The 17,191-nt window shown below is 38.2% G+C and overlaps 1 pseudogene; it reads left to right on the top strand.

Annotated features, from left to right (window-relative positions):
• Positions 1-255: 255 nt before the first annotated feature.
• LOC102852017 lies at positions 256-1,574 on the top strand (annotated as a pseudogene).
• Positions 1,575-17,191: the final 15,617 nt, after the last annotated feature.

Here is a 17,191-nt window from a genome sequence, read left to right as displayed (position 1 = left end):
ATGAAAAGCTATACTCTGGCAAATTCTAAAGCTCAGAAGAAATGGACAAATTCCTTGAAACTCATGCCCTACCCAGACTGATAAAGACAGATGTAGAACACTTGAAAAGACCCATCACAAAAGAAGAAATTCGAGAGCCAAGAATAGGAGTTGAGTCTATCTTCTAACTGCACACCTAGCCACCTCTATTCTCTCCTCGCTCTCATCGCCTGCTTTCCCTCCAGCTTGCTAGCCACCCAGAACACACCTTCCACCATGGCCACCTCAGCAAGTTCCCAATTGAGCAAAGGCATCATGCAGGTGTATATGGCCCTGCCTCTGGGTGAGAAAATCCAGGCCACGTATATCTGGATCGATGACACAGGAGAAGGACTGCGCTGCAAGACCCGAACCCTAGACTGTGAGCCCAAGAGTATAGAAGAGTTGCAGAGTGGAGTATACTCGGGATGAGGGTGGGAGGGTGCGGGGGATTGTATACCAAGGAAGGAGTTTTTATTTTTCTTTTAAAGAAGAGCGAACTGGGGGTGGGGGTGGGGTGGGCAGGGGAATGGAAATCCACAATCTCTGTAAATGTTCATGGAAATTATTATTATTATTATTATTAATAATAATAATAATAATTGCCTGAGTGGCATTTTAATGGCTTCAGTACTTTCCAGTCTGAAGGCTCTAACAGTGACATGTATCTCCTCCCAGCTGCCATATTTTGGTATCCTTTCCGTAAGGACCCCAACAAGCTGGTGTTCTGTGAAGTCTTTAAGTACAACCGAAAGCCTGCAGAGGCCAATTTAAGGCACACCTATAAACGGTTAATGGACATGGTGAGTAACAAATACCCCTGGTTTGGAATGGAACAGGAATACACCCTCATGGGGACAGATGGACACCCCTTTGGTTGGCCTTCCAGTGGTTTCCCTGGACCCCAACGTCCCTATTAACTGTGGTGTGGGAGCAGATAAAGCTTACAGCAGGGACATTGTGGAGGCTCACTACCGGGCAAGCTTATATGCCGGCATCAAGATTGGGGGGACAAATGCAGAAGTCATGCCTGCCCAGTGGGAGTTCCAGATAGGCCTCTGTGAAGGAACTGACATGGGAGATCATCTTTGGGTGGCCTGTTTCATCCTGCACCGCGTATGTGAAGACTTTGGCGTTATAGCGACCTTCCACCCTAAGCCCATCGCTGGGAAATGGAACAGTGCTGGCTGTCATACCAACATTAGCGCCAACGTCATGCGAGAAGAGAACGGTCTGAAGCACATTGAGGAGTCCATCGAGAGACTAAGCAAGCAGCACTGGTACCACGTCCGTGCCTACAGTCTGAAAGGAGGCCTGGACAATGCCCGGCGCTTGACTGGATTCCATGAAACCTCCAACATCAACCACTTTTCTGCCGGTGTGGCCAACCGTGGAGCCAGCATCTGCGTTCCTCGGGCTGTTGGCCAGGAAAAGAAAGGTTACTTTGAAGATCGCCACCCCCTGCCAACTGTGATTCCTACTCAGTGACAGAAGTCCTCATCCGTACTTGTCTTCTCCACGAAACTGGCGACGAGCCCTTCCAGTATAAAACCTAAATGGACTAGACGTCCAGTCATCAAAAGGCCCCTCTTCTGCATCCCATGCCCTCTTCTCCTTTCTCCTACTTGTTCCTACTAGCTGTAATTCAGAGGGCAAAATATCGATGTCTTTTTTATTCCTCAGGCCCATCTAATAACTCTTACTTTTCTGGGGCCAGGGTAGAGGGGTCAGGTTCTTAATCTCTTCACGGCCATCCCACCCCTTTTCCCCGTCACCGAAGCTTTCTTGAAGTCTGAGGAATAGTGCATTAGTGGGGAGGGAGTAGGAAAACATAACCACTGCTTCCATTTAATCAGGTGTGTTTGTCCAGTACGCATAGCTATCCAGACAGAGCATATATGTTTGTGAAGGAAGGAAAGGAGGAATTTATTGAGGTTGCTGAAGTGGGAGGGCCTGTCTTAATTCTGTAGTAAAGTTAGGATTTTCTTGTTTGGGTGGACAACTCCATGGAAATTAAGAGAAGGAAGGTAGGGATATGACTAGACGTAGTCCTGCCTTATGAAAAGATTCATACTACTTGGCCCTCAATGTTATAACACAAAGCATAATAGTATTTTTATATTTAAATGTAAAAACAAAATAATTATATATATATGAGTATGTGAATATGTGTGTTTTCCTAAAAAGAAAAGGAGTCACCAGGAGAGCAAGTGACTCGACAGCACATAACAACAACAAGTCTTGTTAGAAGTCAACCTCTCCTTTTGAGAAGGGTGAAGCACTGCTTGAGAAGTGGGCTATTATGCTCTACTACTACTTGCAGGTTTCTGCCCACCCTTCTGAAGGGAGTGGACACCAGTCAGTCAGTGTGTGGAAGCAGGAGGCTTTGGGTTATCAAGTTGATAAGATACATGTACTTTTACACACACACCGATACACAGGCATTTAGAAATAGGAGTTACCTGGTCAGCTTAAGTGTGTCACCAACAAGGGGGTATTCGGTTCTTTTCTGGTGGGAGTAGCAAGCATGTCACTAAAGCAGGCCTTTTGATATATTAAATTTTTTTTTAAAAAAAGCCAAACAATTTTAGATGTTAGTCATTTGTAGGTTTTCTATGTCTGTTCTACAGATTTGCTTGTTTGCTTCAGCTTTCTTTCTCCATCATCTCTGGTGTTTTTGGAGATGGAGTCGAACAGAAGACAAATACCTGTCATTTGTGTTTTAGAGCCTTCTCAGTGTGAAATATTCCATTCCTTTGTTAATTTTTCCGAAGTTCTTTTATAATGAAAATAAACCCCACATCCTAACTTAATCCCTGTATTTTCCTCCAGTTCCCTGGTTATTTCAGTGTTGGCTACAGCCAGCAGGCTGTGGTTTCCCCTTGCCATACCTTGCCCTTGCTAATTGCCATGTACAGTATGTTCAGTTAAATGGCATCTCATTGCAAACAAATTGTGTAACTGCCCAGAGCAGCTCTTATAAATCAACCTAACATTTATAAGATTTTTTCTTTTTTAAAAAAAGAAATTCAACAGATCACAAAAAGAAAAGTCCTGGACCAGAAGACCGCATAGCTGAATTCTACCAAACACTTAGAGAGAATCTATCACCAGGTCTACTTAAATTATTTCAAAAAATTGAAAAAGAGGGAACATTCCCAGAGTCATTCTATGAAGCAAGCATAAATCTAATACCAAAACCAGGCAAAGAAATAATCAAGAAAGAGAATTATAGACCAATATCACTCATGAATATAGATGCAAAAATTCCCAACAAAATCCTAGCCAATAATTCAAAAGCATATTGAAAAAATAATTCATAATGACCAAGTGGGATTTATAACAGGTATGCAAGGTATGCAAGGATGGTTCAACATAAGAAAAAATGATAAATGTAATTCATTACATTGACAAAGCAAAGAACAAGAACCATATGATCACAGCAATTAATGCAGAAAAGGCTTTTGACAAATCCAACACCCTTTCCTGATAAAAAAACACTCAGCAAAATTGGAATAGACGGGAATTTCTTCAACATAGTGAAAGGTATATATGCAAAACCAACAGCCAATAACATTCTCAATGGAGAAAGACTAAAAACATTTTCCTTGTGAACAGGGACCAGAGAAAGATGTCCACTGTCACCACTTCTACTCAACATTGTATTGGAAGTGCTTGCTAGGGAAATATGACAAGAGAAGGAAATGAAAGCATCCAGATTGGCAAAGAGATAGTTAAATTACTGCTATATGCAGGCAATAAGATAGTGTATACAGGAAACCCCAAGGGCTCAATAACAACAACAAAATTATTAGATCTAGTAAACCAGTTTAGTAGAGTGGCAGGATAAAGATCAATATAAAAAAAAAAACCAACCAGTGGAATTCTTCTATAGTAACAAAGAAAACTCAAAGACGGAAACCAAAAAAGCAATACCATTTACAATAGCCAACCACAAACTGAGATACATGAGAGTGAACCTACCTAGAGACACAAAAGAACTCTACAAAGAAAACTATAGAGCATTTCTTCAAGACACAATAAAAGACATACAGAAATGAAAAAAAAAATGTGCCCTGTTCATATGTAAGAAGACTAAATATTGTGAAAATGGAAATGCTACCAAAAGCAATCTACATGTTCAATGCAACCCCAAAGACAGATGACAAATTAATTTTTCAAGGAGATCGAAAGGGAAATTATCAAGTTTATTTGGAGAGGAACGAGACTCTGAATAAGCAAAGCACTTCTGAGAAACAAAAAAGAGGTTGGAGGCGACACACTCCCTGACCTCAAAACCTACTGCATAGCAGTAGTAACTAAAACAGCATGGTATTGGTACAATGATAAACACATAGATTAAGGGGACAGAATTTAGAACCCAGAAATGGACTCAACTATTTATGGTCAACTGATATTTTTCAAGGAAATAAAACTTATCAAATGGGGAAATGATAACCTCTTCAACAAATGGTGCTAGCAAAGCTGGATTGCTACCTGTAGAAAGCTGAAACAGGATCCATATCTCACACCATACACAAAAAAATCAACTCAACGTGGATCAGAGACCTGGGAGTAAAGCCTAAAATAATGTAAACTTCATGAGGGAGAAACTGAGATCACGCTTTTACGGCTTAGTACATAGTATAAACAGACTACCAAAACCAGCCAGATATGCTCAATGTGGAAAGAATAAAAATTTTTAATGGGACCTTCTAAATATTAAATCCCTGTGTGCTTTAAACACTTTCCCCAACAAAGTGAAAAGGAAACCTACTGACTGGAGAATAAACATTGGCAATACCATTTCAGACAAGGTTCTCATAACAAAAGTTTACATAATTCTACAGGGCCTCCACAAGAAAAAGACTGACAACATAATTACAAAATGGGCAAAAGACATGGAAAGACTTTCACAGAGGAAGATATACAGATGGCCAACAGACACATGAAGAAATGCTCAAAATCACTGGCAACAAGAGAGATGCAAATCAAATCCACAATAAGATACGATTTCACTCTAATAGCAATGGCAGAATTTAACAGGACAGCAAATAAGAAATGTTGGAAATGATGTGGAGAGATGGGAATGCTTATACATTTTTGTTCAGACTGTAAAATTGTATAACCACTCCACAAGGCAATTTGGCGTTTCTCAAAAGGCTGACCATAGGAATCCCATAGGACCCAGCTATTCCACTGCTTGGAATATACCCTTAGAAAATGAGAACTGAGGCACAAATGGAGACTTGTACACCAATGTTCATAGCAGTATCATTCACCATCATGACAAGGAAACAGTCCATATGTACAACCACAATGAAATTTATTGAGAAATTATGATACATTACGGAATATATGCAGCTTGCAGGAGCAATGATTTTGTCAAGTGCTATCTAACTTGGGAGGGACTCAAGAGCATTATGGTACATGAACTAATTCAGTCTCATAAGGAAAAATATTGTATAAATCATTATTGTAGAGTGAGTATGAGTATCCAAGGGTAGAGGGGAGCAGAGGGCTGAACATAGGTGAGGGAGAGGCAATAATCATAGGGTCGCACAATTTGATGGGTGGTAGGAGGCAGCAAGATCTGATATGAAAAACAATGTATATGAACTTATTAAATAAACCAGGATAAAATGGATAAAAAATATTTCCCTATGAGAAGGTCAAGGACTATAGTCTTCAATATGAATTGAAGCTCAACATCAAGAAGACAAAGATTCTCACCACTGAGCCAATTGGCAGCACCATGACAGATGGAGAAAAGAGTAAGGGTGTTAACAATTACAATTTTCTTTGCTCCACAATCAACACTCTTAGTACCAGCAGTCAGGAAATCAAAAGATGAATTGCATTGGGAAAATCTGCTGTAATGGACCTCTCCAGAGTAGTGAACAACAACAATGTCTAGAAACTAAGGTGCGCCTAATCTAGACTATGATCTTCACAATTATTTGCTATGCGTCAGAGAGCTGAACATGACTAAGGATGAAAGAAGAAAAACCAATGCCTTCAAATTGTGGTGCCGGAAAAGAGTCTTGAACATACCATGGACTGCCAAGGAAATAAATAGGGCTGTCTTGAAGAGGGTGAAACCAACTGGGCATGTGGCCAGGAGAAACCTGTCCTTGCAGAAAGTCATCATGTTTGGAAGGGTGGTGGGGTAACACAGGAGAGGAAGACCCCAGATGAGATGGATTGATACAGTAACTGAGGCAATAGGGGTTGGTGTGTCAGAATTTGAGACTAGCCCAAGACAGGACAGAGTTCAGAGCTGCTGTATGTAGGGTTGCAGGCTACTCGACAACACATAACAACAACATGAGTTTTGACAATGTCAAAGACAAATATGTAAGACAATAGAAAACAGCCGCTTCCTGTTTGTGTAAGAGGGCTATATGACTCTTTGAACTCCTGTTTTTATGACTTCAAGAGAGCTTTTTCACACCTGAGAAAGGAGCCAAACCTGGTTGTATAATGGCCAGGGGGATTGTGCCGAAATGAAATGAATAGACTCAATGAAGAAAATGTGAATGAGCAGTATGAAGCAATAAAACATCCTCATGATTATAATGTGATGACAGAAAAAACAGGTGCCAAAATTTTATGCTTATTAGATCCTTATAAACATAAGAATTTAATACCTGTTTCATCCTGTAAAGTCAAAACAAGTTGGAAAACATTTCTCTTGCACTTTCTGGAAATTGTTGAAATTCAAATTCACTATCAGTACAAATAGAAGCATCTGAATTGAAGCACTCAAACCCAGGCATAGTAGTCATCACATGGCATTCATCGCATTTCTTCTTCCTAATCCCATTTCCCTGTAGTGTGGTGATTGTTGTTGTTGTTATGTGACATTGAGTCACCTGTGACTGTCCTGAGCCATTCTCATTGACTCTGACAAACCTACTCTCATTGCTCTAGTTACTGTATCAATCCACCTCATCGAGGGTCTTCCTTTTCTGCGTCCTCCCTCAGCCTTGCCTTGCAGGATGTCCTTCTCCAAAAATCTGTCCCTCTTGGACACATGCCCAAAGTATGTTATACGGAGCTTCAAAATCAAAGCCTCCAAGCAGAAATTTCGTTTCACTTTCTCCAAGGCAGACATTCTTTTTCTTGGCAGTCCATGATATGTTCAAAACTCTTCTCCAGCATCACAACTCAAAGACATCAATTCTTCTTCTGTCATCCCTAGTCATTGTCCAACTCTCTGACACATAGCAAAAAATTGTGACGACCATGGCCTGGATTAGGTGTACCTTAGTCTCTAAGCTGACTTTGTGGTGATAGCATCTACGTTAGCCATCAGTGGACACACTGCCAGAAAAATCGATACCGCTTCCATGGCCTAGTGGTAAGAACCTGAACTGCAGTTCTGGATGTACATGGTTCAAATCTGCTAGCTGCGCAGTGGGAGAAGAATGAACAGTCTCCTCTTGTGCAATTACCGCCTCTGAAAACTGGTTGGAGGGTCAGCTATGGGTCAGTTCTGACTCCGCAGTACTCAATAACAGTAACAACAAGCTTCCATATGAATTCACTTTGACCCGCCTTTGATGGCTTCCTCTTTTTTTTCCTCCTAGATTTTTTCTGACACAACTCTGAAGTATCTATGATCTTTCTGTGTTTCTTTAGATTCCACCAGTAACCTCGGATAGAAAAATTATCTTCCCTGTTGTAAAATCCACTAAACATATCTACTTATGTTCTGAGGTCTCAGAGGGATTTGGCAAGGAATTATTTTTTGGTTCCTTATCCAAGGACTCAAATACAAATTAATAGTCTAGACCTGAGAATACTTTAATAGTAGACATAGAATTATAGTCAGAATCACTTTTCCATGTTGGAGATTTTCCTAGACCAACTTCGATAACTCAAGTCACTCTTCATTTAAAATGAGCACGTTTCCAGGAATTATTTTGGCTCTTCATACACAGGGAACAGAACTTTTACTATGTAACAATGCATAAATAAGTTCTCAGAATCATACATTGTAAGCTTCAGTGTCAATTTGAAAATTAAGGTGTGTCTGGTTCGTTATTCATCTAAGATCTGGACAATGAATAGATATGGCAAAAGAAGAATCAATGCCTTTGAGCTGACATGTTGGAGAAGAATACTGAATATCAATGGGCTACTAAAAAAAACAAATAGATACACATTTTGGAAAAAGTGCAACAAAAGTGATGCTTGGAGGAAAGGGTGGCCAAGTTTCATCTCACATACTTTGGGCAGATTTTTAGAAGAGTCTAGTCTTTGAAAAGGGACACCATGCTTGGAAAGGTGCAGGGTCAGTGAATGAAATGAAATCCTTCAATAAGATGGACTGACACAGTGAGTGTAGCAGTGGATTCAGGCATGTTGGAGACGATGAGCATGATCCAAGACAAAACAGGGTTAAGATCTGTTGTTCACAGGGTCACTATGAGATGTACTTGACTCAATGTCACTGAAAAATAACAACATACACCTGGAAATTTTTAAAAGAAACACTGCACTACACTAAAAATCTACATGTGAGGAGCTAATCTCTTAGTAAATTGTATGTTGAAATGAGACGTGAACTCCGGAGATCTTTACATATTTTTAGCTACATGTAATACAAAACTGTAAACATTGAGTAACACTGCGACACCCATTCAAAGTGCCACTGGACATGCTGAAAGTGTTCATATGAAACAGAGCAAAGTCATGCCATTACAAGGACAATTTTAATTGCTTTGTAGATACCAGAGATTGAGATCTGCAGCTGTAATTGTTCATAATTTCAAGGTAAACTTACATAGCACTAAAACTATAATTAAGAAAGAAAAGGTAATCCATAAAGTCACCACTATAGCTACAGTAAAACAGTAGCATACAACAGTAGGCACAAAACCTGAACACATTTCGCAAAATATCTCTTTATCTCACATTGAAAACCAATCTTTGTTTGAGTGCAGTATATAATACATAAAACATACAAAATAGGTGTCCATTGACTCTCGATTGTATTGATAAGACTTCCAACTGGCAGTACGCTATATATAAGTAGTTAAACTTTTTAAGAGTTAGAGGGCCTGCATTTGTAACTCCCACTTTGTCCAAGGGTCAACAAAACAGACCTCCTTGACACTTCTGGTAACAGTGTCATTTAATTCATAGGGAAGACACAGTTTTTTAAGGCTTAAGGGGAATTTAACATAATATTTTGCATTTGTATTATGCTTCATGGCATGTAAAGCTATTTATATGTATTATTACCTATAAGTAATGATAATATTATTATTAATGATAATTATTATTAGTTATAATAATTATTATTATTTCCCTTCAGAGCAACCTGATGGAGAAACAGGGTGTTGCATATGTGTTTTCCTTAGATTTGGTTAAATTCAGTCGGTATGATTCTTTCTGCACATTTTTGCCTTTATTGTTTATTACTCTCACTTAGATTAATGATTTAATATTTTCAAAACCCCATTTGTGCCCATGACCATTTCTCATACTTCCTCTTTTGCATCACTGCACACCTGTTACGTCAATTACAACGTGCTTCAAGAATGTCTCCTTATTTAATCTAATTCTGCCACTACCAATACTATCCCTCTTCCTTTCTCATATTCCCTCCCGTCTTTCCTTGCTCAACCTTAAAAAATCTGCTTTGTTTTTTTCACGCAGCCTTGCCCTGTACCAATAAATGTAAAGTATTTAAGATTTCCCAGCCAGTATTTGCAATTATGTGCAATGTTATTATTAGCTGTCAAGAAAAGCCAAATGTCTAGAATGTGACATGATTTATGTTTCATGTGGATCCCTTTAAAAGCAGAGATGTCACAAATGCCTTAAGGTCTCATGCCAGTGTCAGAGACAATGGATTGGTGGTGTCAGTTAAAGTTGAGATCTGAAAGAGTCCCCTAAACAGAGACTCATCCCCTGGCACCACTTAATAGCTGACTTTCTAAGTGAAAGACTGATGGTCTAGAATGTTAGGCATGCCTGTATTTGCTATAAAATTTTTGAGATATATGTATATATGTGTCAACAAAGTTTATTCCAAGGATGAAGTTGAAGCCCTTCTACAGCAACTCAATAATTAAGGCTATAAGTCCCAGAGGCCTGGACCTTAAATCAAATGCTTTTCTTTACCACGTACCATTTCTGTAGCCTTGAACAGGTCGTATATTCTCTTACTGATCCTTATGTGGCTTATCCACAAAATAAGGCTAGTATTATCTGTTCTACCTATCAAAGAATTCTCTTAGGAGTGAAAATTAATAATTCATTTTCACTGCACTTATTGACCATATCATCATTCAATATTTTTACTTTTACAAGGACTTTGAAAAAGTTTTAAGGTAATGTCTGTGATAGTCTAGGTTTCATGTATACATTTTGGAAAAGGTTTAACCAATACTATTTTAGTGATATAACAACCAGAAAATCTGATCTACTATGCTTTAATGACAAATTCAACAGGAATGGTATCACATTCATTGCCAAAAAAAGTAGTTAATGATCTATCATGATACAATGCTGTGATGACATCCATACACATACAATGAAGAACTGTTAATGTAGCTATTATTCAAATATACACATCAGCCAGGAAATTAGTGCATAGTCTATTGGGAGTTGCCTTGTAGTCCAAAGATGGCACCTATCTTGTGTATTGGATCCAAGAGAAATGGAATGCTGTCCTCTCATGTGATGTGTACCCTCTGAAAACCCATTGGATGGCTATCTATGAGCCAATACTGACTTGAGATCTGTGAATTGTGATAAGTGATACACCAGCCACTAAAAGAAAAGATGAAAAAACTTAACAGAACAAACAAGTCTCTATTAGAGGAAGAACAGATAGTGTGCCTTTTAAGGGGTAAGGACGGTAAAACTTTATTTCTTATAATTTTGAACATGTTGCCAGGAGAATCAGTCCTTGGAAAAAGATGTCATGCTGGGGAAGGTAGACCATTAGAGAAAAGGAGATTCCCAAGGAGATGGTTTGAGGAAGTGATTGCAACAATCGGCTGAAGCATATTTGAAACCATGAAGAGTGCACAGGATACGGCATAGTTCAACGATCTGTTGCTTATAGGGTTGCTATGAGTCACAGTCAACTTGACAGCACCTAACGACAAAAACGGCAAGAATAGACTTTTCCATTCTGAAATTGATTGAGTATGCAATGAAGATGAATCAATAAAATATTGATCTTAATTACTGGAATGTAAAAGTTGGAAACAATCCAGAAAGAATAGTAGTTTAAAAATATGACCTTATATACAGAAATGAGACCACATATCACATGGTAGAATTTTTTAAAGAAATAATTTATTTATTATAAATAGCTATTTAAAAATTACATGTGTGATCACAGCTGATGGAATAAACAGGAAACAGATTAACTATGTGGAAATTAAAAATGCTGAAACATTATCAATAGACAAAACGAGGACAGGAATTGACCAAAAAATAGCCACTGATAATAAGAAAGTTAAAATTGACTCTAAAGAAAATTCAAACAAGTCCACCAGAGCCAAAATATAATCTTGAGCTTCTCCCATCTGAATTTCAAAATTATATCAAGAATAGAATTGATGCCTGGAACACTAACAACTGAAGACTAGATCAATCAGTATACATGAAGAAAGCAAAAGGCTAATAAAAATTAAAGAAAGAAAAGACAAGAAGGGATGTCATAATAGACTTTTAATCTATGCACTCTTCAATGAAGAAAGGCCAAAGACAAAGGGAAGGAATGATGAAATAAGAGAGCTGAATGGAAGATTCCAAAGGGCAGCTTGGGAAGGAAAAGTAAAGTGTTAAACCAAAATATGAAATAACTTCATGTTAGAAAACCAAACAAAAAAACATATTTCGCATTTCTCTAACTGAAAATATTGAAAAACAAATTAAAGCTTTGGATTGCGATATATAAGGATTCCATAGGCAAAATGCTGAATGATACAGGAAGCATAAGAAGATGTAAGTAATAGAGAGTCATCATATCAAAAAGAATTGATTGACACTGAACCATTTCAGAAAAAAGCATATCATTAACAGCAAATGATACTGGAGAAACAAATCAATGTTGCACTGATGGAAGTAAACATAAGGCTCCAGAAAATGACAGAATGCATTTCAGTTGAGGTGGCTGGGCAAACACAGACCTGGACATATGGTCTGGTCTATGCCAAAAACTTTGGAAGACTGCTAAATGGCCAACTAACTAGAAAAGGTATCTATTTGTTCCTATTCTGAAAAATGATGGTTTAATAGAGCAAGGAAATCCTCAAACAATATTATTAATACTAAATGCAAGCAAAATCTTGCTGAACATTAATAAAAATGGTTGGAACAGTACATCCACTGGAAACTGCCAAAAATTCAAGGTGGTTTCAGAAGAGGCTATGGAGTAAGATTTATCATTTCTGATGTCAGACAGATCCTAGTTGAAGGACACTGGAAAAAAAGAAGTTAATTCTTGGCTTATATACTATGCAAAAGTATTGGACTATGTGAGTCATAATAAATTATGGATAACATTGAGAAGAATTGGAGTTTTAGAGCATTTTATTGTGCTCACACAAGACCTGTACATCAACTGAGAGGTAGTTATTTGGGCAGAGAAAGAAGATACCATATAGTTTAAAATGAGGAATTGTGTGTCACAGTTTTGTTTTTTCTCCATACATATTCAATCTGTACACTGACATAATAATTTATTAAATTGTATGGAGAAAAATGTGGCATTGAGATTATAGGCTAACCAACAACTTGTGTTATGCAGACATCACATCATTGCTTGCAGAAAGTGAGAAGAATTGAAACATTTATTGCATAAAATCAAAGATCTTCACTATTAATTACATTCTGTCACCTTCAAGACAAATAATTCTCTCTCCAGGAGCTCACTACAGAACATTCTGAGACTTGGAGCAAAGATTGAAGTTGTCCATGATTTAACTTAGATCTGCAATCAGAACCCATAGTAGCAGCAGTCCAGAAATCCAAAGATGGGTTGAATTGTGCAGTTTGGCTGTCAAGGATCTCTTTAGAGTGCTGAACAACAAAATTGCTAGTGTAAAGAGTAAGTAAGGTACGTCTGACTCAAGTCATAGTCTTTTCAATTCCTTGATACGTTTGCCAAAATTGGACAATGGATAAGGAAGCCTGAAGAATTGTTGACTTTGAAATGTGATGTAGGTGAGGAGTTATGGGTATACTATGGATTACCAAAAGAAGGAACAAATATGTCTTGGGAAAAGTCCAAAGAGGATGCTCCATGGAGGCAAGGATAGTGAAACTCTCTCTCACGTACCTTGGCATATTATCAGAAGGTTCCAATCCTTGGAAAAAGACATCTTTGGGGAAAGTAGAAAGTAAGTAAAAGAAGATCATCAACTAAACTTACCAACACAATGATTACAACAATGGGCCTGGCTTAGCAGAGATCATAGGATAGCTCAGAATGGGCTCACAATGAGTTGGAGTGGACCTATAAAACGTAAACCAACAACAAATAAATCAGAAAGGCAAAAATTAGTATGCTTACCGATTGTTAGACTTTTACCTGAAGTTAGAAGTTGGTGGTTCAAGTAGTTGATCAATTTTGGTAAGTGGTTTAAATTTACCAGCTAATATGTTAGAGAAAGTGACTGTTTACTGTATAAAGATGTACCACCTTGGGAACTCAATAGGGCAGTTCTCCTTTATCCTATATTGTCATTGTGTGCCGTCCATTTGGAACCAACACATAATTGACCCTCCAGTGGATTTTGCCACTTGAATCCACTCACTTCTCTGTGTGAGAAGGATGGGAAATCTCTTCCTGTGCAATTTATTGCCTCTGAAAACCCTCTGGAGGATCAGCTATGAGTTAGTTCTTACCTGAGTGTATAGAACAACTTCAGCACAACAATAATTCTGAACAACAAATTTCGGAATTTAATTTTTATGTTTTCACTAAAATTTTGTATTGCTAATGACATTGATGTTGTCATTGATTGCTGTTGAATCAAGCACAACTCATAGTGACCCTGTGAACAAAAGTCCTAAAGCCTTTCTTATAAGTATCATCATTTATCAAAGTTCATAGAATCTCAAGAGACATGTTGTTTAGGAAGTGTATGCCACTCCTGCTTCCAATTAATTACATTATTGGATAAAATATTTGGGGCTCTCAAAGGCTAAACAATTATCCCAAAACCATAAAATCTCTAATGGGTTCACACTCAGTTTGTTGTTTTATGTGCCATTGGGTTGGGACCAACCCATCACTGAGCCTCTAGAGAGTTTTCAGCATGAGTAAGTCACATAGGAGGAGATTGGCCATCTTATTCCCATTAACCAGCTGGTAAGTTTAAACAGTGTGCCTTTGGATTGGCACTGCTGTTCCTTACCACTAGGCCACAAGAGTTCCCTCACACTCAGATAAAATTACAGATAAAGTAACTCTAAAACTCATGGTCAGTGAGTTGATATCAACTCTAAGCAACCATCCATCACATCTCTTGTAAATCTTGATGGCAGGGGACTGGCCATATTTCTCCTGAAGAGCCATTGGTGGACGTGAATGACTTGAGACCTGTTGTCTTTTGGTTAGAACAACAGGTTAGAGACTATGACACCAGATAAATCAAGTGATTTCTCTATCATAGATGTGGTTTCCAAACTTCGAAAGCTTTGATAAATTGAGCAAATTAATTTATACTGTCTCTCTAGGTGTCAGAAAATCACTTTCTGCTTTTTAAGCAGTTTCAAATTGAAAAACTATAACACCATTCTGATATAAAAGCTTTGTCCTTAGCACATTGCCAATAATAGCAAAAGACTCCTTCCCTGTGGTATGGAATAGACACTTGACCTCACCAAACTTGAAAGGCTCTTTTGGAGAAGTGAAGTGGCGTCTGTCCAGTCAGCATTTCTCCCTCTCCTGGAAGAGTTTAGCCTTAAAAAGCTAATGAAAGAGGAAGAAGAAAATCAGTGAGGAAGGAGTGTCCAGGCTATTCTAGGTAGCCAGTAATCCTGCTGTCTTAGAGTTGATTCTCACTCATGGTTACTTCATATGTAGGTTTAGCATTTTGGGGTGACTATATCTGAAGCTTCAGCAAGAGGCCACAGGAAGAATGAATCCTAATTCAGGAATTTTTATTTTCTTAGATTCAGAGTCAGATATTAAGTTCTCTAGAAGATTGTACTGTAAACATATTGTGATAGAGACTCAGTATAAAGAAATCTTACATTTAAACACATTTGGGAAGAAATGCAATGGCATCTTTAACCTATGCACTCACCCCTTTCTTTCTATGATGTACTCTGCTATTTATCTTTTATTATATTCTGCTCTACTTACACTATCATATGTTTTTAAAGAATGCTCATCAGAACTCAGTAAGTTGATTTTATGACTCACTAGGTCAGGACCTGCAGTTTGACAAATATTCCTCTTGAATAATTCATAAATTCCTGAGACCCCATAAATGTAGTTTAGACAAAGCTCTGACTGTTTGAAGAGTGCCATGGCTTTCTGATTTTATTTTGGCTCTCTGCTTTTAGTTTCCTCAAACCTGTGCATATTTCTTTGCAGTATGTACATTATAATTGCCTATAAATGTTTGCACCATGACACGGTGGCTTCCTTGAGAGCACAGCTTGAGTCTTATTCTTTTTTTTTTTTATTCTTTTTAATATTTTCTATGCCTAGTGGCTAAGGAGTTGTACAGCCAACTCAGAAGCATGTGGTTCAAATCCACCAGCTTCTCCATAGGATAAAAGATAGGCAATCTCCTCCCTTTTGGTTTACAGCCTCTGAAAACCTGCTGGAGGATCTGCTATGTGTTGGTTTAAATTGATGAAATATAGCAACATGTGTGGGTATATGGCAAAGAGATTGGCAGTCTTCTCCTGGGTGACCTATTTGCAGCCTTTAAAAACTGGCTACAGAGTCAGCTATGCATTGGTTCTAAATTCATGGCAAGGAGAGTTATATTGATTTAATATCTATGGAGCTTTGGAAGTATCGTTCAAAGGAAGCTGTGCTGCTAAACTACAGGTAGAAACTTTCTGATGATTTGAATCCACCAGCTGCTCCAAAAGAGAAAACTAAGTGAGTATGAAGGAGAAAGATGGACAATTCCTTCTGATGCAATGTACAGCCTAAGAAAACCCTCTGGAAGGTCTTCTAGATGAATTGGTTACAGCTCAATAGAAATGGACATTTTTACTATTACGTCTAGTTCCTTTGTGAATCATGTGATCTTGTTAGTTGCCATCGAGTTGAGTACAACTCATTGTGAACAACAAATTTGAATTCCATCCTATCTTGCGACATCTTTAGAGTTTCTGACACAGTCAAGCCCATTGCTGTAGTCACTGTGTCAAACCACCTGGTTGAGGGTCTTCCTCTCCTTTGTTGTCACTCCACCTTTTCAAGCTGGATGTCCCTCTCGAAGGAATAACCTCTTCTAGCAACATGCCAACAGTATGTGAGATCCTTCATCACCTTTACTCCCAAGGAACATTCTGGACGCACCTTCACCAAGATATATCTCTTTATTCATTCAGCACGTCAGGGGGTCTTCAGAACTATTTTCCGACCAGACAGTTCAAAAGCATCACTTCTTCTCAAATCATTCTTACTCATTGTCCAGCTCTCAGATGCATAGCAAGTGACTGAAAAGACCATGACATGACCTAAATGAGGTATGCCTTAGTGCTCAAACTGACATCAATCCAATAGAAACTTAATATTTCTTTGTTGAATGAGTGAATCTGAAGTCTTTTATAGGTTGGCATATTAAATGGGTGTGAGGAAAGAGGAATTTCACTGTAAAAAATAAAGTTGCACTAAACTACTTCATTGAAACACTTCCTGCCATTACACAAATTTCTCTATTCTCTATCTTCATTTTCTGGTTTATATTTTGTCAGCAGAAAGGATTGCCATTTATGCTAAGGAGCTGAATAGAAGATTTCAAAAGGCAGCACGGGATGACAAAGCAAAATATTACAATGAATTGTGCAGGAGTTGGAGTCAGAAAATCAAAAGGGCCGAACTCACTCACCATATCTTAAGCTCAAGGAACTGAGGAACAAATTCAAACCTCGAGTTGCTATAATCAAGGATGCTTTCGGCAGAATGTTAAATGATCCAGGAAGTATTAAAAGAAGATGGAAGGAA

The sequence above is a fragment of the Elephantulus edwardii genome, unplaced genomic scaffold, assembly GCF_000299155.1.
Source record: "Elephantulus edwardii isolate Elephantulus edwardi_28Jun2011 unplaced genomic scaffold, EleEdw1.0 scaffold00175, whole genome shotgun sequence".
Taxonomy (NCBI): Eukaryota; Metazoa; Chordata; class Mammalia; order Macroscelidea; family Macroscelididae; genus Elephantulus; species Elephantulus edwardii.
The sequence above is the reverse complement of the archived record's forward strand: the minus strand, read 5'-3'. Positions and strand labels throughout refer to the sequence as shown.